The following is a 23502-nucleotide window of genomic DNA, read 5'->3' on the forward strand; positions in this document are numbered from 1 at the left end:
TAGAAGCTTCCATTTCATTTACTTAAGGAGGACTGGCTACCAGGTGCTCTTGGTCAATGAAAATGAACCAGTGTTCCAGTGTCCCGGGATAGGCGCAGGTGCAGGTATAGGTGTCGGGTGGCTGCTGTTTCACACACTTTTCACAACTTCTGCTTAGAACTCTACTAATAAAATGAGTTCAAGTCTGTGTGGGCAGAGCCTCAAATCTTAGCATGTTAAACATATTTTAATAACTCATTTTAAAATGCCCCTAAAGCATATGGAAGATATATAATCACTACAGGAAATCCAACAGTTAGGCTTCCTTAGGAGCTTGAGCTTCTGAGAAGTGAGGCCATGGGTCACCGAGCTAAAACAGACCTTGGGGATCACATCTAATCCACCTCTCCCCCTCATTGTACAGGAAGGATATAAGGCCCAGAGAGCAGCAGCAACTTACCCAAGGCCACACAGTGAGTTCTTGGCAGAGCCTCTTAGACAGAAAAGCATCTTGGGTGGGAAATGAAACATACCAAACATAGAACAGAAGAATGTGAATGCATTAATGAAACATTGTAAATTAGAACTTTCCATAGGGATTAGACATAAATAGGAGTCAGTTATAACAGTTAACAAAGGATCATGAACTTAGAAGTGGCAAGGGCCACAGAATTCATCTAGTCTGTCCCCCTTTACAGAAGAGGGAAACTGAGACCCAGGGAAATTAAGTGACTTGCAAATCAAGCAGGTTGCAAATAGTTGAGCTAAACATTCCAGTTCTAAATCTAGCACTCTTTCCAGGGCAGCTCCCATGCTGTCTTGTCATTTATCAGGCTAGTGAGCAAGGTATATTATCATCATCCAAAATTTTCCAATTGTCTGAAACAAAATGGTGGTCAAGGTGGTGGTGGGGATTTGATTAACTGGCACATGATGCCACCTGTCTCTCCCTCAGAGTGTTTACTGCTCCAACCAGCCTGGCATGCCTCTCCTGTGGGTGGGAGTTGGTGGGCATACTGGTGTTCTCTCAACAGAAGCTACTTCCCCAGACGATGATGGCTTTGAGGGCTGGGCTAGAAACAGGACCAGTGGTCAGGTAGGTGCTGCCACTCCCAAGGTTTCTGTGCCTATCCAGTTGTCAGTGACAGTTGGTCAGAAGATGTTGCGGATGGTGATTAGTAAGGTAGGTACTCTCTTCACAATGAGTTCTCCCTTCAGTGATGGCCCTGGGGGATGGAAGCAAGGCTGGTTTGTTTGGAGGGGCACTGCTATTCCCAAGGCTCTTGGTTTCAGATGCAGATCTAAGTAGGAAGAATCAAGAGAACAATATACACAATGGTCACAGTCATGTAAAGGAAAAGAACACTATAAGATATCAGAATTCAGATAAGCACAAAAGCCCGTCTTGCCTTCTCTATACACTGCCTTCTCAGTATAGACATAATGGATTACAGAAGCAGGAGGAGCCCTATGCTATCCACACATTGCCAGACATAGTCATCACTTGTTAGTTTTGCTTAATTCCAGTTTTTCTTACAAAGGAGGAGTTTCATGGGCAATAGGATTATGAGAAAATGACAGCATTTATTCTTTTTAAAAAATCAACAAAACTTTTTTTTTAAGAAATAGTTGAGCAGCTCTGCCTTAAAATTAAAGCATCTAATAAAGGGGTCATACGGTTCTGTAAAAGAGATAAGGAATCATACTATTTCCAGAAAAAGGAGATAGCCAAGGGAAAAGAGGTACTAGATTAGTATATTATCTTGTCAGGGAAGTTATCTATAATACATTTTTTTCTTTTGTTACAAGGGCAGACTCAGTTGATGGTGGGGATTGGGGAAAATGGATGACTGATAAAAAAGACAATGGGCATCAACAAAGCATTTTTTGAAGAATGGAAGAATGAAGACCCTTTTGGTAGTCTAGTGAAAACTTTGGATCCCTTCTATACCACTCCTCACCCCACTCTTGGGGTTGAATAAAGATGTGAAATAGAATGTGATGTGTAAGAAACAAAGATGAACTATGAAACAATGCCTACCCTCAGGGAGTTTATATTCTATTGGGTGATTAAACAATTTGGATAGTCTCTCCTCATAGGAATCACAGCCCTACCAGACACCTTAGAAGATACTCTTTTGAGGTACTCTGGTCAAAATATACAGAAAATACTGATACTCCTCTCCCCATTTATTCAGGCTGACCCACAGATGAAACACACAGTCCTGGACTGGCTCTTATTCAAACACTTTCCAGTTGGAGAGGAGCCTGTGTTCTTCTGACATAGACATTTGGAATCTAGGGTCACCTCTGGGACAATGAGACATCAGAGAAAGACCTAAGTGAAGGGTCATAACTTTCAGTCCAACTTTATAGGCTTGGGGAAAATCAGTCTCTTGGTACAACCTTGGAGAGGAATTAAATATCATCAAAAATCAGTTTGAAGTCCCCCCCCCCCCGCCTTTGACCTATCGCCAAGGTCCTTTCAGTCTATATGTCAGGGTTATAAACATAATTTTATCTTCTATCATTACAATTATATGTTAGCATTCTCAAGAGTCAGTATGGTACAACTGAGGCAGTATGGTAAAAGGGAAGCAGTATGGTAAAACTGAAAGAGCCAGGGATGGAAAATCAAAAGACCATAGGTTTAGGGATGGAAGTTAGATGGGTTGAAGGCCATCTAGCTAAATCCTTCATTTTAAAAATGAGGAAACTGAAACCCCTAAAGGTTAAGTGACTGGCTCTAAGTCACACAGGTGCCAATGACCTGCTGTGCTAGGACTAGGGAAAATGAAAACTTTAGATTCATTCAATATGCATTTATTAGGCAACTACTATATGCCAGAAACTCACTGTCCTAGACACTAGAGATACAGAAATGGAATATCCCCACCCTCAAGGAGAGTACATTTTACAGTCATAGGAACACAGATTTAGACTTTTAAAAGGATTGTAGAGATCATCTCCTCCAAATGCTTCATCTCCCAGATGAGAACACTGAGACTGAGAAAATAAAAATAATTGCCCAAGGTAATACAGATAGGTAAGTAGCAGAGCTGGCATATGAACCCATGTTCATTCAATCCAAACCCAGAATTCTTTCCATTGTGTCTTGCATATAAATGTAAGTAAATATAAAATGTGTGTACAAATATAAAATATAATTTGACATATAAAATCCATATAAAGTAAATACAAACTATTTTCAGGGCTGGTTTCCCTCATGGAACTTCCAATTTAAAAGGGAATGACCCATAAACATAGACAACTGTATTATGCAACATGGTATGGAGAGTGTGATGGAAAGGTGAGGGAGAAGGTTATTATCAATCAGAGACATAAATAATATCAGCTCATGTTTAAATGATGCTGTCTTCAAGACAAACCTCAGAGGCTGGAAATTGTGCTATCATTATCCCCATTTTATAGATGAGAAAAGTTAGGCCAAGACAGGTAGGGTCATTTCCCCAGGATCACACATCTAATAAGTACCAGAGGCAAGACACAAATCCAGGCCTTTTCAATGCAAAGATTAGTGTCCTTTGCTGAATATCCAATGCTTACTTGTGTAGAATTATCTGCCATGATATCCCTCTCAAGTGTTAATCCAGAGTCCACCTGAAGGGTGGACCACCAATGGGATTCCTAAGGCTTTTGGACAGGTTTAATTAGACAAGATAATTATAGTAACTTTCACTCAAAGGATCATGGGAATATCCATTTAAAGTTCAAAGGAATCTAAGTAATCATCAAGTTCAATATGGTTCTCTTACAGATGAGAAGACTGAGGCTGAGAATGGTCATATGATTGACCCAAAGTCAAACAGCTCGATAAATATGTGAGGTGGGACCCACCACCAGGTCTCACTCTCTCTTCCCTCCAACACAGGATGAAAAATCTGTCTCTGATTCATAAAATGCTTTAAGGCATGAAAACCACTGTCCTCACAACAACCTTATAACATAGATAATAAAGATATTATTTTCCCCATTTTATACATGATAAAATTAATGATCTGAGAGGTAAAAGAACTTGCCCAGTGTCAAGTCAACAAACATGTATTAAGTGTTTACTATGTGCCCAGCAGAGGCAGCTGGGTGGTTCAGTGGATAGAGCATTGGGTCTAGAGTCAGAAAGACCTGTGTTCAAATTTGAACTTAGACATTTATTAGCTGTTTGACCCCGGGCAAGTCACTTAACCTCTGTTTGCCTTTAATCTGCTGGAGAAGGAAATAGTAAACCACTCCATTATCTTTGCCAAGAAAATACCATGGACAGGATTGGCATGCTGTAGTCGAGATGATTGGAGGAATCAGACACAATTGAATTACTGAACAACAACAATTTACCCAGCACTGCTAAACACGGGGAATAAAAAAAAAATGCAGAAACATGGTCCCTACCCTCCAAGAGCTTACTTTATAGTGGAGGAAGCAATCTGTCTATATAAGGTAAACTGAAGAAGTGAGAAAGGCCTTTTGCAAAAGGTAATATTTGAGCTGAACCTTGAAGGAAACCAGAGAACTCAGGAAATAGGAGTGATCATAGAGAGCTGTACAAAAGGTGAGAACAGTCAGTGGAAAATAAAAACAAAAAGTCACCACCAACAACAACAAAAAAAGTCACCGCCTGTGTGAGGAACAGATAGGGGGCCAATATCAATGGACCACAAAGTATGAGGCAGAGTATAAAATGTAAGAGTACCAAAAAAGTGGAAGGTGGAACAGGTCATGAAGAGCTTTGAAAGCCAAACAGAGGATCTTATATTCAATGCCAATGGTAACAGGGAGATCCTTGGAGTTTATTAAGTTGGAAGATGATGTGTTATGATCAGACCGGCTCTTCTGGAAGATCTACTTGACAGGTGAAGATGATCTGGGGTGGAGAGAGACTTAAGACAAGGAAACTAACCAGAAGATTATTACAATAATCCAGGTATGAAGTGATGAGGGTCTGCACCAGAGATGTGTCCGTGTCAGAGAAGAGAAAGGGTTATGTACAATAGCTGATACAAAGGCAAAATCAGTAGGCCTTGGCAACAGATTGAATATGAAATGGGGATGGTGAGAGAGAAAGAAAGCAAAAATGACACCTAGGATAGGAACCTGAGTAACTGGGAAGTTGGTGGTACCCTCAACAGTAGCAGGAAAATTAGGAAAAAAGGAGAAATGCAGGGATTTGGGTGGGGACGCAGGCAGAGATTATAAGTTCAGTTTTGGACATGTTGAGTTTAGGTTGCCTACTGGATATTCGATTCCAGATGTCTAGTAGGCAATTGGAAATGTGGGGGTGAAGATTAAGAGAGAAGTTAAGGTTGGATAAATAAACCTGAGAATTATCTATATAGAGATGATTATTGAATCTTTGGTAGCTAATGAGACCACTAGGTGAAAGAAATAGACTAGAGGGAAAAATGACAGGATCCAAGAAAGAGCTTTGGGTAATAAACACCATTAGTAGATACGTTTTGGTAAAGATTCAACAGAGGGTGCTGAAAAGGAGAAGTAAATAGGTAAGAGGAAAATTAAGAAAGGAGAGAGGGAAGGAGAGAGGGAGAGGGAGAGAGAGAGAGAGAGAGAGAGAGAGAGAGAGAGAGAGAGAGAGAGAGAGAGAGAGAGAGAGAGAGAGAGAGAGAGACTACCAAGGAGCAAAGGGTGATTAATAGTGTTGAAAACTGCAAGGTGAAAAATATGAAGACTGAGAAAAGGGCATTGGATTTAACAATAAGAGGTCATCTGTAACTTTGGAGAGGGCAATTTCAGTTGAATGATGAGATCAGAAACCACACTGAAGAAAGTTTAGCATAAAGTGAGAAAAAGAAAGGGGAGATAGCAATTATAAGTGGTCTTCTTAAGGAGTTGAACCACAAAAGGAAGGAGAGATACAGAATAATAGCTAGGGGGGATGGATGGAAGAAGTGAAGGGTTTTTTAAAGATGGAGGAGACATAGATCTGTTTATAGACAGTAAGGAAGCACCCAGTAGACAGGGAGAGATGGAAGATAAGTGAGAGATTAATAGCAGAGGTGACAGAAGGGATAATCTACTGGAATGGACAGGATGGAATGCATGTAGAGGGATTTGTCTTGGCAATGTGAATCAAAGTTAAGGAGAAGAGAGTGGAAGGAGGCATCTGAATGATGTGAAATGAGGAGAAGGGATGAAGAACTCTTGGCAAATGGCCACAACTTTTTTTTTCGTTAAAGTATGAGGCAAAGTTCTCTCCCAGCCGTCAGTTTGGGGGCGAGGGGAGCTGTGGGAGGTTGAATAAGAATGAAAAAGTCAAAATTGTAATGAGTGATTCAATTAGGAGCACTGCACAACTGCCTTTGCAGCACTGGAATTATATAATAGAAATTTGTAGACCCGATAAGCAGAGTTTCATGATTTAGCAGCATGTCAATAGAAAAGGCAATGTATGGGTGGAGTAATGTAAGACTGGGGTTTGGCAAGGTATGATCAGTGACAGGATAAGAGGGAAAGGGACTCAAGAGAAGACAGCATACAGTTGAAGCAGTTCAACAAGGAGTCAAGATGGGGAAAAGAGGAGAGAGTATATAGCTAGTATATCACTGATAGCCTGGGCATGAACCAAGGACTAGAAGGATTGTAGGTCATAGTAAAGACAATGCAAAGGGAGAGATGAAATGCTAACTATGATCAGCCAAAGAAAGTAAGGGTCACTCAACTAACAAGGATCACAATTGTGATTTCAGATCTCTTGCAACTCCAACTCCAGGATTCCTTCCACTGCAATTTTATTTATGTAGAACCAAGTTTTGCATCTTTGTAACTTCCATCACCTAACCTCAGTTCTGCCCCCCCCCCCCCCCATTCAAGTATGATAAATCAGGTCTCTCTTCCCTTTGGCCATTTAAAAAATATATTTGAAGAAAGTTACCTGAAATCTCTTGTTTCAAAGTCAATCATCTCCCATTGCTTTAAACAATCCTCAGACATGGTTTCCCCATTCCACAAGAAATATTAAGCCATGCAGTGAGTAGAAAGTGGTTTAAAGCAAGAGCAAGGAGAGAGTGGAATACAGGCAGGTGCATATTTGAAAAGCACAAGTCTGGATGAGGTCCAGGTCTGCTGTTCTAGGATCCTGTCCCTGACTTTATCTGATAGGATCACAGATGCCCAGTCTATCTCATTTCAAGTCACATTTTCCTCCATTCCTGATTCCCATATGTACCTTTCTTCACCATGTTACTTTAGTTTTTCTCCAAGGAAAGACAATATATCAATAGATTGCAGTTTACTAAAAGAAATTTGACATCTATGATTAATGATGTAAACTTTAAAGTTTCAAATTTGGCAGAAATTGCTGGTTTTTCCAAACTATAAAAAGTTTCCTCCTGCAGGCAGTTAAGGAAATGTGTTGCCCGAATCTCTTCTCTTGCTTTGATCTCTGCCCAAATATCATCCCAAGACCAAGAAAATTCTGGTCCTCTGCTCAGTTTTCAAAATATATGCTTTGCAGGCAATCTGAATAAGCCAACCACTAACATTTTCCACATGATACCACTGTACACATCTAATTACAAAGAATAAGAAGCCAGTGGGGTTTCTTTTTCTGTGTTGTCTTTCTGTCCACACTGAAAGGTTTGATTTTCTCTTTCCAAGCTTTCTACATCTCTACCCTTTTGCCCATGTTTTTTTTTTCTCTGCTTTACTCCCCTCCAACACACCTCCCTGCTCCTTCAGTTCTTAGGATCATAGAATATAGAGTTGGCAGGAATATCAGCAATCTTATTCCAACGTCTTCATTTCACATAAGGGGATATTGAGACTCAGAGTGGTACAATGAGCTTGGGTACCTCCTGACTCCCACAACTTTTTCCCTACCTCCTTCCTCTGTACGTCATTCAAATGTCTCACTATTGCACCAGTGACCAGTTTTCAGGAAATCAGCTTTAAAAATAGCATTGCACTCGAACTTGAGTTTGTTTGAGAAACCATGTGTATGTACCCTGTGAATTCAGGAATTTAAAAAGAAAACTTTGACCTTACCACTGCAAGGCTGTTTTTCTATTCTGGAAAAAAAAATTAAATTATTCCTTTTAAAAAATTTATTTATTTTTAGTTTTCAACCTTCACTTCCATAAGATTTTGAGTTCCAAATTTTCTTCCCATCTCTCCCCTTCTTCCATCCCAAGACAGAATATAAATTGATATAGGCTCAACACGTGCATTCATATTAAAAGTATTTTTGTATTATTCATGTTGTACATAAGAATTAGAACCAATGGGAGAAACCACAAGAAAGAAGAAACACACAAACACACACACACACAAAGAAATGAAGTATTTCTTAAGCACCTACTGTGCAAGATTCTGTGCTTGGTATGAGGATATAGCCCTCATCTTTGGGGACCTTATTGGAAGATATAACACATACATGAATAAGTAAATGTAAAGTAAATATAAAATATTTACAAGAGACACAAAGAGATTTAACAACAGAAACACCAACCCTCCAGTATTAAGACTATGTTGGGAGGAAAAAAAATCAAGGACTAAACCATAATGCTTCTTTATGGAAGGGATGAAGGGGGAGGAGAGAGGGAGGGAGAGAGAGAGAGACAGACACAGAGAGACAGACAGAGAAAGAGAGACGAACAGAGACAGATCTGGATCTTAATGTATATAGAGAGGAGAGGAACATTAATGAAGCCCATCTACATGTATTTGGTTTTGGGGGGGTTGCTTTTTTTTTGGAGGGGGGGGAAGGTAGGGCAATTGGGATTAAGTGACTGCCTAAGGTCACATGGCTAGTTTTTGTGTTTAGTGTCTAAGGCCAAATTTGAACTCAGGTCCTCCTGACTCCAGGGCTGGTGCTCTACTCACTGCACCACCTAGCTGCCCCAATCTACATGTATTTGTACAAAATATTCCCCACAGTTGGAATGCTCTCTCACTTTATACCTTATAAAATACTGAATTTCCTTCAAACCTCAAGTCAAATTTCATCTCCTACATGAAGCTTTCCCTGATTCCCCCATAAGCAGTTAGAACTTCCCTAAAATTATCTTGTATTGATTGGGGCTATATTTTGTATACACCTATATGTGTACGTTGAGAGTAAGCTCCTCAAGGGCAGGGACACTTTCCATAAACTTTTACATCCCCAGCACAGTGCCTAGCACAGAGCAGCTGCTCATCGCTGCTTGAATGATTGACTCATTCCTTCATCAAATAACACAGTGTGATATATTGGAAAGATTGCTCAACCTCAGCTCTGCTGGTTACTCTACATTTGTCCTTTGGGGAAGTCACTTGCTATCTCTGGGACCCAGTTCCCTCGTCTGCAAAAATGGCTTGGGAGGATGGATCTCCAAGGTCCTTTCTGGAGTAAAATTTGTGTTCCCAAATACAAGGTCTTCAAACTCATGTCACATAAGGATTAAGGGTAAGAACTGGGGATGCTCAATCTGGAGAAGAGAATCCTGAGCGTGGAACTGAAACCTGTCTTCAAGTAGTTAAGTAGCTAACATACAGAAGTGGGATTAACAAGTTCTACTCGGGCCCAGGAGGTAGATTCAGGCACAATGGGTTGTGGTTATTGGAGGCTGCAAAAGAAATATAGACTTGATTGAGGAAAGAGCGTGGAGTTACTAATCATTTGCTGTTATTGCTGTTTAGCCATGTCCAACTCTTTATGACCCCATTTGGGGTTTTCTTGGAAAACACAGTATTTTGTCATTTATTTGCCCAACTCATTTTACAGATGAGGAAACTGAGGCAAACACGGTGAAGTGACTTGTCTCTATCCATTGAACTACACAGCTGCCTAGTGGAGCTCTCCAAAATAAGAATTAACTGCTACAACCTATGGAAGTCGTCAAGTAAAGGCCAGATACCCCATAACCAGGGTATATGGTGGAAGAGGAGTTCCTTATTCCATTATTGACTAGATTAGAAGACCCCTGGCATCAATTTCAGGGAAGCTAGGAAACACAGTGGTTAGAGTACTGGCCCTAGAATAAGGAAGATTCTTCTTCCTGAGTTCAAATGTGGCCTCAGACACTTACCAGCTGTGTGATCCTGGCCAAGTCACTTAACCCTGATTGCCTCAGTATCTTTATCTCTAAAATGAGCTGAAGAAGGAAATGGCAAATCACTCTGGCATCTCTGCCAAATGGGGTCACAGAGTCAGACATGACTAAAGACAACTGAACTACAATGAGGTCACTTTTAGCCCTGAGGTCCTATGATTCTTCAGAAAACCCAGTTTAGCGATGTATGGACTTAGGAAAGAATTCACTCAAGCTGAAAAATTGGCAAGAGTAGCTCGACTGATAAAGAATAGTATCCTGTAATATATTTTCCATAGACTGTTTTCCAAGAATATGGGATGACAAATATTATTTGATACATCCCAATAACTGCATTATATAAACAGAATGTCTGGGGTTAGAGAGAGTTTCTAGTTTCTCCAGTAAATATCTTTATTCAGAGTAAAATAAAGAGCATTCACTTTTTAATTTTTAATCACTGGAAACTTTAACAAATTAATGCTATGAATATTATTGCTATCATGACTTTTTTCTTGTCTAGGCCTGTGTCATGACTGTAGGGAGCCCTCAAAGATGAAATGACTTCTACCAATACAGAAGAACATGTGTTCTGTAACTTAGATCTTTAGCTTGGTTTCCTGGGGCACTAAGAAGCTTAAGTGACTTACCCAAGGTCATTCAGTCAGAAGGTGTCAGAGGTAGCCCTCGAACTCATGGTTTTCTGTCATGGAACAAAGCCCTTATAAACTACTCTATGCTGCCTCTCATAGCTTCTAATAAAAATAATAAATAAATGCATTTACTCTTCATAATTCAATTTTTAAAGTACCTGTTTCTCCGTGAGTATGGATATTTCCTTCCACAATGCAATGCCAATCACTCTAGGGCTTAGTTCTATGCCTTAGGTTGGCAAACTGCAGCTCTAAGAGCACATCTGGCCTACTGCCTAGTTTTGAACAGTCCATTCTTACATTTAAAAACATAAAACTATTCTTAGCTGGTTTTGGCCATATAAAAACAGAGCAGTAGTTTGCCAACCTCTGACTTAGTTGGAGGTCTTTATGAATTACTATGGATGAGAAATTCATCACTACAGTCAATGTGGTCATGACTTTCTCTGCATTTCTCCAGGAGTGTCCTCAGCCAGACCCTATACAGAGGTATATCACCTGAAAAGACCTGAACCCTTGTGAATGTGGTAGAATTTTCCAGACTTGGTGTTCTGTTATGGCCTTTGTGAACTCCAGGCATCTCCATATCACAAGGCCTCGGCCTCAGACCTTAGCGGAGCTCTGTATTCCTGTTCTCTAATATATCTGTGACATCATTTATCCGTCAATCACTCAGTTTTTATTAAGCACCTAAATAAGAGAATTTTCTGTAAAACTTGGACTCAGTCAAAAGGTCCCATCCAAGGACCTAGAAGGCCACATGTAGCCTCAAGGCCACAGGTTCCCCACCCCTAGAGTATTGAGAAAGGGTCAGATGGGAAGCTGTTCTTGAGAGATGAAAATGACAAAACTCGGCAACCATTTGGAAATGTGAAATGGAGAGAGGGACAGGGAGGGGTTGAGGATGATGCTGGGACTGTCAATGTGGAAGACCAGAAGAATGTCTCTAGTAGTAATAGAGCTATTTGGAAGAAGAACAGGTGGTGAAGAGAGATAATTAGTTCAGTTTTGGACACATTGAGTTGAAATGTCTCTGGAAATTCTCATTTGAAATGACCAATAAGTACTTAGTAATGAAGAAATGAAGATCAAGTGAGAAGTTATGACTCAGTATTTGGATCTGGGCTTCATCTGCATAGAGATGATAATTAATTAAACCCATGAGAGCTGATGAGGTCAGCAAGAGAGAGTGTAAAGGAGAAGAAAAAGGATCCAGGAGAAAGTCTTAGGGAACACCCAAAGCTAGAGAGAACAGATGATGAGGCAGCAAAGGAGAATGAGATAGAGTGGTTGGCCAGGGAAGAATAATGTCACAAAGTCCACTAAGGAGCACTGAGGAAGAAATGGTGTTCAACAATGTCAAATGCATCAAATAGGTTAAGAAGGAAGAAAACTGAAGAAAAAACATCAGAGATTAAGACATCATTGGAAACTTTGGAGAAAGCAGTTTTAATTGAGTGATGAGGTTTAAAGCTAGATTACAAAGGGTTGGGTAGTGGGAGGAAGTTTGTGTTCTCCCGCAACATCAGCACACAAGATGGCAAAAGGGGAAAAAAAAAAATTCCTCCGCTGTCATTGTTTTTTCTTTAGTTAATATGTTGAATTAATGTTGAAAGAATTTAACTTTCATCTTTTCCTACAGATTGTCTCAATTCATTTCAAATCCAAAAGTCAGCTCTTAGTAACACATGAGAATAATAATTTAATTGAATAATTTTAAAACAATGTTTTAATAGACGCCATCATATCAAATATTCATAAACCCCAAACTATATGAATAGAAAAGCTTTCAGAACAAAGAGACCTAACAGAAAAAATCAAAACCATGTGGAAACAGCATGATCATTCCCATCATAACATCTGCTTCTAGAGTTGTATTTTCAGTAAATGTATTTTCAATGACATTTTTCTTTGAAATATCAAAAGATATTTTTTCAAAAATATATTTCAAAGATATTTTCAGTAAATGTACAGATGAGATTTCCTAATACTTTCATTTAATTATAAAAATAATTTTTACCTATTTGTGTAATAATCTTTAGAATATTAATATGAAGAAGAGCAGGAAAGTAACTTGTCCTATTATCGTTTCTATCTGAGATGTATTTTTAAAAAGATGAATTTAATAATAACAGCAAATTTTTATATACTCTAGTACTTAACAGTTTCCAAAGCTACCTGTATTGCCTGCCTGGGTAGGTCAGAAACTGACCTACCCAGGCAGGCAATACAGGTAGTTTTCTTTATTATACAGATGAGGAAAAGGAGCTTACCAGTAATGATAATCCATTGACAGATTATCCAAAACAACAGATATCCAAAAAATTAATGGAATTAATTTTGTGTCACTAATTCTAGTGACATGATATGGCTATGAGTCATGGGACATCACACACTCCAAAGAACTGAACTTGGGAATTGCCCAAAAGGTAACAGAAAATCAGGGAAGGTATGAAAAGGTTGCAGCACATTATTTAGAAAAAACAGAACCAAAGATGTCATCAAAGAAATGTATTACAAGAAGAGAATATGAACTTGTCACCATGTAATTGAAATGAAACACAACAAATGGACAATCTAAATCACCCAATACAAACATATGAGAATGAAGGAAATCAGAAATATGGTAAGTTGACCACCTATAGTGAACTTATGGGAAATCATGGACAAATGTTGCAAGGAATGAGTAGCCATAGATAGATAGAGATGTACAATTTTGGAGGGAATACTCATATTTTTGTGATCACAGCTCCACTGACATATTGGAGTACATTTTGGATGGAGAAGAGAAAATGGTGTATATCTGATTTGCCTTACTAATTGATTAAGTTTATTCTAAAATATGAATGTTTTTCTGCTCAGAATAAGAATCCTGGAGAGGAACATGGCCCTATGCCCTTGGGAGAAGGTCATAAGAAAAATGCACCAAGAATGACTGGAGAGTCTTCTCTTTGAAGGCTGCCCAGAGTCAAAGTTTTCACAGTTCTTTGTCAATATTTTCATAGTTATCTGTCTGTTTCATCTGTCTCATGCTCTGCTTTCTAGCAATGATTCTACTCCATACAGATATAGAGAGAACGACCGTTTACCAGAAGTAATGATCTTGAATATAAATCCTTTTCATTCGCATTCAGACTCTTTCATAAAGACCTGACCACAAGCTCATTTGGAAGAATAAACTCAGCTATTTTGGGCCTGGGAGGAAAAGAAGGTACTTTATATCAACTTTTTTTCCCCTACAAAAACAGCTGAACAGATTTTCCTAAACCTTTCCCAAAAGTTTCATGTTTGGGTTGAGATCAGCTATGGAAAGACTCACCCTAAAGACAGAATTTGGAGACAGTTATTAATGGTAAAAAAAAATAAAAAATAAACTGCAAATTGGAATAGAAGTACATAGGGAAATTTGAATTATGATTTGCATTCTCTCCCGATTTTTCTAAAAAATAGCAAGATTGACTAAAAGTCCAAACTTCTAATAGAAGGCATCCCTTAGTGTAGTATAAATAGCTTTTTTTCCCTTCAATACAGGCTATTAAATCTCAAAGTCACCTCATCTCCCTGTGCCTCAGTTTCCTCATTTGGTAATATGAGGTTGGGCAACAGGACCCTTAAGGTTTCTTTGAGCTATGACCATGGAACAGAGGATAGAACACAGAATGTTTAAACTGGAAGGACACCAGGCATCATCCTGTCTAGTGCCTTTATTTTACGGTCAAGGCCCAAAAAGGGGAAATCACTTTCTCAGTGTCATACTGAGTCTGTAGCAGAGCTAAGACTGAAGCAGAGGTCTCCTCACTTCCAAGCCAGTTCATTTTCTACTCCTTCCCCATTATAAGATGAAGTCAAGCTACAAAGAAAATTAGTAACAGTCTTTAGTCATCAAGAGATCCTTCATAATTATCTTTATAGAATTTTACAAAATAACTCCAAGTGGCTCAAACATTTCTACTTTTCTTTGTTCAGTAGTCATTTTTAAGTTGATTATTATTATAAATAACTAATTGATCTCCTTGTTCTCTACTCTCCTATCTATCCTCCACACAACTGACTGATTCAACAACTACAACAAATCACAACAGTTCTTCCAATGCCTAATATGGACCATGTCATTCTCCTGTTCAAAAATTTTTCCATGGCTCCCCATTGCTTTGTAAAGCCATGGACAAGCAGCTTTCCAGAGGACTGCTGCTGTGAAAAGCTTTCAAGATTCTGATTACACAGTATAATGAACACTCTATTTATTCAATAACAAATCAGAGCAAAACATTCACAGAAAATCAAGGTACAGCATTCACAATATTACAGCTTATCACAGATAATCAAAATACAGTATTCACAACAACTTATCACAGAAAATGGCTATACGGTTTGCACCACAATGGTCATACAAGTTTTGAACAAAGTATAATCATTTAGTCAATCAATCACCTAGTAACTCAATCATTGAATCATTCTTAAGGAGGCTTGTTACAATATCAGTCACTACTCAGTACTCTCTTAAGGAGTGGTGTAAAATACACAGTCCATCCACCCCTCAATCACAAATAAGTTACAATCTTCTCAGTCAGTACACAGTATCCAGGTAAAGTCTTCTTTCAGTTTGACTTGGGGTAGTCTCTCAGATTCCCTGAGTCCCCTTCCATGGTCCCAGCTCCTACCTGGATTCACCAAACTGTCACCTGGGTTCAAAGGCAGACAGCTCCCAGCTCCTTGTCCAGCTCTCCATGCAGTTCCTATCCCATACTGAAGCTCACAGTGTCCAGTCCACCTTAAATCCTTCACAGTCTCTGTTCCCAGGAAGTCAAGGTTTAACAAAGCCACAAACAGGTTCATACAAAGTACCAATATCGCAGTCATGCTTCCTCAGTCTTTGGCAGCTCCCAGGAGAAGCTGAGAGCTCCCCAGCAGAAGCTCCAGCTGGTTCCCAGAATCAAAATCACTTCACCCAGATTCCCAAAATAAAAATCATTCTTTCCAGCCGGGGCCTCTCTTCCTCAGCCTCCAGAACCTGGCTCCGAGAAGATCTGTCTGACCCATCAGAGACTTCTCCTTATGTACACACATGGCATTAGCTGCTTCCTGTTTCAGCCATTTCCTGTATCAACCCCTTCCTGTTATGTCAGCAACAGGGGTTCATACTTTCTGTTTCTTTAACAGAGGCTTGATTAATTATTAAGTGCTAAGTGCCTATCAACTTGGCCAATACAAAGGAATCAAATTACATTACTATTACATGCTTACAAGATAAAATACTAATTTTTTATGTAGATATTCAAGGTCCTTCACAAATGGATGGTCATCTACCTTCCCCACCTTACTTAATATTTAATTTTTATTTAACATTAACTTTAATATTTTATTTTAATGTTCCCTTGTTTAATATTTAATTTTAACTTTAATTTATTAATTTAATATTTGTTTAATATTACCTTCATTCAGGCACTTTATAATTAGATCAATGATGTTTGCTCATGCCTGGGACACAATATCTCTACACCTCCATTTGTCAAGCTCTACTTCCACCAAGACCCATCTCAAATCCTACCAGTTATGTGAAGCTTTTTCTTACTCTCCCTAACTGAAAATGCTTTCTTTCTCTGCAACAATTTTATTATACTTTTTCTTGACTTCTTATTTGCTCTTATAAATCATCCTTTGGACCATACTAAGTTTTTGTCCATTTCTTATTACTTCTGCCCCTATTAGCATGGAAACTCAGAGGAACTGGACTGTCATTTGTTATCTTGGTAGCCCCAGTATTTAGCCCAGGGCCTTGTATGTATGGTGAGCTTAATGTTTGTTGAACTGAATTTAATTAAATTGATTTGCATGTGAAGTTGGGGGGACCCCAGTGTTAAGTATGAACTCACTCTTCTCAGAGACAGATGTGGTATAGGGACAATGTTGGAAGTAAAACGTTTGTGCTTCTTGCTACATCTTTGAAATAAAATATTCCTTAATAGAAGCTGGTTGATTAAATGGTTACAAAGAAAATAAAAACACAGTAAAAATTGTACAGCAGAGAACAAAGGAGAACCTACAAGGAAGCAAAGAAAGGGTGGACAGCTTTCAACATAACACACAGTATTCAATATTTCTTTCTTGAAATATTACTTTCTTGAAATGATAAGTTATTGCTATATATATATATATACATATATATATATTGAATCCTCTCCTATGTTCTGCTGTGCACATGACTTTTTCTTTTCTTATTTTGTATTTAAGTTTACAATGTTTTTTTTCTTTTCTTATTATGTATTTAAGTTTATTTTTAAAAGAATACTGATATATACCAATACCAAATAATATATATATATATATATATATATATATATATATATATACACAAATACCAAAAAAAGGGGGGGGGCATCTAGGTGGCACAGTGAATAGAGGACCTGCTCTGGAGTCAGGAGGACCTGAGTTCAAATCTGACCTTAGACACTTGACACTTACTAGCTGTGTGACCTTGGGTAAGTCACTTAACCCCAATTGCTTTGCCTCCCCCCTCCAAAAAAAAAAAAAAAAGAAAATGGGTTGCTTGTTGTTGTTGTTGTTATTGTTGTTCAGTCATTTCAGCTGTGTCTTACTGTCTTGGCAAAGATACTAGAGTGGTTTGTGATTTGCTTCTCTGGGGTTGCTCATTGCTTATAGCTAAGAATGGGCAAAACACATCCAGGAGGGGGCCTTGAGCTTATCATAGTACAAAAAAGACACCCAACCCCCTCTGAAGGAGAGATACAGCCAGCCTGGATCTTGGAGCGGGAGCTCAGAGACTCCTTGGTACATGAACACTGCACTGTCCTAGGTTTATAATATCACGGGCTTAGAGTTGGGGGAGGATCATACCGGTCATCTAACTCTCTCACTTTATACATGATAGAATCAAGAGCCCAGGAAGTTAAGTGATTCACCCAAGGTCACGAAGATGGTAACTATCAAAAGTAAGGTTTGAAAATGTTCTATCCAGGGGCAGTCAGGTAGCACAGCGAGTAAGAGCACTGGCTTCAGTGTCGGGATGACCTGGGGATCAAATCCCGGGCTCAGACACTTAGCACCCACCCAGAAAAAACTCACCGTGTAACCTTGAGCAAGTTATTTAGCCCCGATTGCTTAAAAAAAAAAAAAAGAAAATGTTCTATCCACTACACTATATTGTCTCGAGCTTCCATAGTCTGCGTAGGATTTTAAAGGTGGAAAGACCTTCAAAGTTGCCTACTCTAATGCCCTCCTTTTGGGGATGAGGATGCCAAGTCTCAGACAAGTTAAATGACTTGCCCAAAGTCACACAGATAGTAAGTGGCAAAGCTGGGGGGTCACACTCAGTTCCTTTGATTCCAAATCCACACTCCTCCCCACTTCCTGCACTGCTCCCAACATTCCAAAGAATCACAGACTCCTTGAAAATAGAGCCCTTCCATGCCACTTTCTTCCTTTGCTTTCCCTGGACAACACTGGATAGACATTATCTTTCTAAGGCATTCCACAGATTCTTGTCAAATGGAATCAAGCTGAATTCTCCAACATTTGACTCAGTAACAATGGTGAAAATAAACAGTTTTCTCACCATTGAGAAACTTATGAATCGAAGGTCACGTTCCCAAACCGCAGGCAGATAAGATTTCAGTAACTCTTTCTTTAAACATACTAGGGACAAAGTGTGGATAACAACCCTGTTATTAGAAATCCTGGCAAGTGGCTTCCAGTAGCACTGTGTGTCAGATCATAATCCAGGGCAATCAAGGCACTCACATTACCAAGAAGGGCCCTAATTGAAGACAAATATAAACTCAAGTGTCTCACGGAACCAGGAAGGAAGAACCCCCAGCAGGGGTTGGTCTCCGTTATCCAGCAATGGGTCTCTGAAGGGACATTCCTCTCCAGGCTGCTCTCCTGACTGTCTGGACCCTTCTCGACCACACCACAGCAACCTTTCCGCCATAGAAGTCCTCTAGGCCCCTAGGGCCCCTTCCTCTGATCCAGACCAGCCATATTAATTCCTGAACCCCAGCTCCCAGCACTTTGACTCCCAGCTCCACTCCTGAGTCCCTAGACTTCTTTCTCCTCCATACACCCACGGTAAGTCCCTTCTCCTCCTTCTCTTTTTCAGCCGCTGTTTATGTGTTTTCTGCCCCTATTAGAATATAAGCTCCTGGAGGGTGGGAACTATAAAAATTTTGATTGTTTTTTTATCCCTAGCACTTCAAAGAATGCCTAGTACATATCGTTTTATTGTCCAGTCATTTTTTTCAGTCATATCTGATTCTTCATGACCCTATTTGGGGTTTTCTTGGCAAAGATACAGAAATGGTTTGTCATTTCTTTCTCCAGCTTATTTTACATTTGAGGAACTGAGGCAAACAGGGTTAAGTGACTTGCCCAGGGTCACACAGCTAGTAAATGTCTGAGATCAAAGGAATCTTCCTGACTCCAGGGCATGTACTCTATCCACTGTACCACCTAGCTGCCTATTATATAGTAAGTACTGAATAAATGCTTCTTGACTTGACAAAAAGAATGTTATAGATTGCCGCCCCCTGCCCCCAATCTGTACTCACTTGTCCAAGACCAAGAAAATCTGTTTTCTGATAACACTGTATATCCTTTATCTTGATTTAAGGACCATAGGGTTATAAATTTGGAAATAAAGGGGACCTAACAAGGATAACTAGGTGTCACAATGGATAAGACATTAAACTTAGAGCCAGGAGTATCTGAGTTCAAATCCTAGCCTAGCCATTTGGTAACTGTGTGACCCTGGCCAAGCCTCATAATTACTTTTAGATTCACCTGTAAAATGGGGAAAAAGCACCTACTTCCACAGGGCTGTTGTAAGTGTCAAATAAGATTGCATATGGATTTTGCAAACTGTGAAACTCTTGAAAAATAATAACTATGATAATAAATAACATTTCTACAGTATTTACTATATGCCAGCCATTATACTAAGCACTTTTGGAGGCCAAGAACTGTCTTGCTTGATTGTCCTATATTCATTTTCCCAGTATTTAACATTGTGTATGGTATTTGGTAAGTATTTGGCAAGTATTTGCTAAATGCTTTCTGTGTTTACTAGAGAGAACATGGTGTGATGCCAAGGGTGTATAATCAGTCAGTTATGGGTGTAGAAATAAGTTTAATCCAGTGGCATGCTGATAAATGTTTAGCAACTGGCTCTCTCTCTCTCTCTCTCTCTCTCTTTCTTTCTCTCTCTGTATGTATGTGTATTCAAGACACATTTTTAAGTTTTATCTGCATTATCAACATTTCTTCATCACTTTCTTAAGTATAGATCAAGGTGATCAAACTAAAGCTGAAATGGGCTTGTAAATCACATACAAAGATCCCTGCTGTTCCATAGTCGCTTAGAACACCACATATTAATATTAGCTATCATTTTGTGATTCATGATTCACAATTCACTCTGGAGTATTATGATCCCCTGTGGTCTTTGACATCCCTGGTCTAGACACACCAGCATATTTGTATCATTTACTATTTCCAAGGCACAAATGTTCATGCTACAAATTTAACAATTGACTCTCACAAGCTGGTTCGAGCTGGATCCAGCACACCCCTGTCTGCATTCCACCCTCCCCATAACAGCCAACTGGTGGGAAGGGGAGTTGTCTCCAATGTAACCATGCCTACAACTCCCTCATTATCTGTCACTCTGTTGGCCACCTTTCCTATATAAGATCCCAATCTCTTCCTTTCTGCTCATGGGTCAGCTTCTCAAGGCACCACAACTCAGGACCCTCCCCCCCATTATCACTGACTCCCTATGTCCAAAAGTGGCCAAATCTGGTCATTCCTATCTCCAAAACCATCCCCTTCTCTCCCCTCACACAGCCACGGACATCATTCAGATCCTTTCATCTACTGCTGTATTATTACAATAGTCTTCTAGTTTTCCTCTCTGCCCCAAATCTCTGCCCTCTCTACTCACTCTTCTGCCAAAGTGATTTTCCTAAAACGCAGGCACTTCCCTGTTCACACTCCAGTGGTTCCCTCTTAAAATGCGCACTCTTTTGTGTGACTTTTAATGCCCTACACAACCTGGTCCCAATTCAACTTTCCAGCCTAATATACCATTTCCCTTTCCACACTCTACTGTCCAGACAAACTGAGCATCTTTCCATTCCTCTAATATAATATTCACACTAATATAAAAACACAAATTAAAAAATCCAAATATGAATAGGAAATTAAGGTTTGATGTCATCCGTTAAGTAGAACCAGGCAAAGAAAGGGTAATGAATTTATAGTGAAATCTTCCTGCTGAATTGGGATCGGAGACAACTCCTTGATTTTGCATTTACATATGGCAAATTTTGTGGTTCACTTTTTTTTTTTCAGTTGTGACTGACTCTTCATGACCCTTTTGGGTTTTCTTGGCAAAGATACTGCAGTGGTTTGCCATTTCCTTCTCTAGTCCATTTTTTAGATTAGGAACCTAAGGCAAAAAGGATTAAATGACTTGTCCAGGTCACACAGCTAATGATTGTTGGAGGCCAGATTTGAACTCAGGAACCTTAGTTTTCCTGACTCCAGGGCTCTATGCACTATGGTGCCACCTAACTGTCCTGCATATGGTGAATATACATACACATACAGAGAAGACACCAATTGAAAAGCTATTATGTTTATTCACTGTTGTAACCTAGTATTAGACATTTGTCCATATTTCAATAGAAAGTATTTAAGCTCACTCTACTGATCAAATTGACTAAGTCATCACTAATTAATAAATATTCTTTTTTAGTCCACACTGTCTCCCAGAACCAAAGCAGGGATTTTCAGTCAAAAATAATGAAACATATTTAAGCACATTGCTTGCAACTAAAATATTACTAATGACATTTAAGTGAGAGAGGAAAAAAATGTCTCTTGTAGGAGTAAGAAATGAGATTTTAAAACATTTGAATCTCATTTATCTTTTCCTTATCCCTTTTAAAAATTCCTTTTTTTGTTTACATTTTGTGACATTTAATATAGTATGTATTGAGGCTCTTTCCCACATATAGCATGGGGGTACCATTGCGTGGTTTTAAGGGGGATAGAACAGACATCTCCAGCTTCTTCTCCCCCACTCTTCTCCAAGAGAGACTTATTTCCTGCCAGGAAGAAAAGCCAGAGATTGGGTTGGAAGCTTAACCACTCTGCTCTCCTCAGAGAAAGAGTGTAGCAAGGCTAGAAGTATATCTATCCAATCCCTTAAATATTATTAGTCTAGGGGATGTGGTTTTTAGGTTCAAGCTCAACTTCTGACTGATAGTCACTTATGGGAAAAGAAAGACCCTCAGGTTTTCTACCCAAGGCTAGACTCCCTTCCCAGAAAATACTAGTTCCACAATCAACACGTAGAGAAAGCAGGATCCTAGTTGATAGCAAAGCATAAATCATAAAAAAGTATAGATAGGAAAGGATATACTGTATACAGAGTGAAGAAACTCTGATTGGAAATGAGGTAACGGCTAAACTAAGAGAGAATCCCAGATCTTACCCCAAGGGAAATTCCCCCAAATCTCTAATGCAGCCAAGCTGGAGAAAGGGATATGATTGAAACTGTCACCTCCTCTCATGTCGGCTTCTTCCTAGTCTTATTTTCCCCTTAGCGATCTGTAGTGAGATGGGCATGGTCCACCTTCTCTCTGGAAACCAGATGTGACTGCCAACCTGCCAAGACCCAAAGAGACTTGAAGAGACTCAAACAATTGGAGTTTTCTCCTCTCCTATGGCTCTGACCCACCCCTCATTCAGGAATAGGATTTCAATCTCCCGCAATAGAGAGTCCCATTGCAAGAGGCTTTAGGGTTTAAATTACATCTAACACATGTATGCAATTTATAAGTGCATGTATGTATAATGTTTGTATACATATAGTCTTTATATAATATTATATGGGTGTGTTCAAAAAAGTTTTACTGCTACGTATGCATCCAAAAATTTGGAGACCACTGATCTAATCCAACTTCCTTATTTTACATTTGAGAAAATGCCAGCTACATTTGGCTTTTAAGCAGCAGTCTTGTTCAGATATCACAGTGCTTTTATACAGAAACAGTTCCTCTTAACCAGCTTATTATTATTAAGATATTTTCTTATGCATTATGTATTTTCAAGGAAAGAATTGAAAGAAAATAAACATCAAATTACAAGGGCAAAAATGTTGCCAAAATATCCATGTCTGCATTGTGGTACAGTAGATAGAGTCTTGGAGGTAGGATCTTTAAGAACTGGTTTCAAGGCCTCTCCTAATTCTACAGAAGAGAAAATATCTCCAAGAGGTTAAAATGCTCAAGGTCACACATCTTGGACCCAGATGAGTTGGGACCAAAACAAAAATCTTCTGACTCCTAGTCCAGAGAAGACGCTGGTTTTCTATAAATCATTGGTTCCTGAATTCAATTCCCCCCAGCCATGTACAGCCCAATGAAAAGTGCACTATCTACAGAGTCAGAAGACCTGGGATCAAGTCCTACTCCTGATGTTTAATACCTGTGTGACCTTGGGAAAGTCATTTAACTTCCCTGATCCTCAGTTTTCTCATCTGTAAAATATTGGGGTCAGACTAGATGGATTTTGTGATCCCTTCAAGCTCAAAATCCAAGATCTTGTGGCATTCTGTGTTTTGTATTTTCCTGTCTCCACATATTTTTATAGTTTTCTTATTTTTCAATTAATCAATAATGAACAATCATTTATGAAGTGGCTATTATATACCAGATATGGATGGAGAAAGGAAGGGAAGAAAGGAAAGGGGCAGAAGAAAAGGGAGAGGGAGAGAGAAGAGAGGGGGAAAGAGAGAGGAGGGGTGGGGA

General features: G+C 39.2%; 1 protein-coding gene and 1 long non-coding RNA gene across 2 annotated transcripts in view; one reads left to right on the plus strand and one right to left on the minus strand.

Moving 5' to 3' along the window:
- Positions 1–23502, plus strand: part of BBOX1 (gamma-butyrobetaine hydroxylase 1) — a 519348-nt gene that overhangs the window by 384090 nt on the left and 111756 nt on the right. The window lies entirely within an intron of this gene.
- LOC138163783 (uncharacterized) lies at positions 208–22597 on the minus strand. Its single transcript, XR_011168922.1, has 2 exons — positions 22254–22597; positions 208–1280 (listed from the first exon to the last, which is right to left on the minus strand). It is a non-coding gene; the product is annotated as an uncharacterized lncRNA (long non-coding RNA).

This window comes from Petaurus breviceps, unplaced genomic scaffold (genome assembly GCF_028583685.1).
Source record: "Petaurus breviceps papuanus isolate PSGF00001 unplaced genomic scaffold, PetGlider_PUasm1.0 188, whole genome shotgun sequence".
NCBI lineage: Eukaryota > Metazoa > Chordata > Mammalia > Diprotodontia > Petauridae > Petaurus > Petaurus breviceps.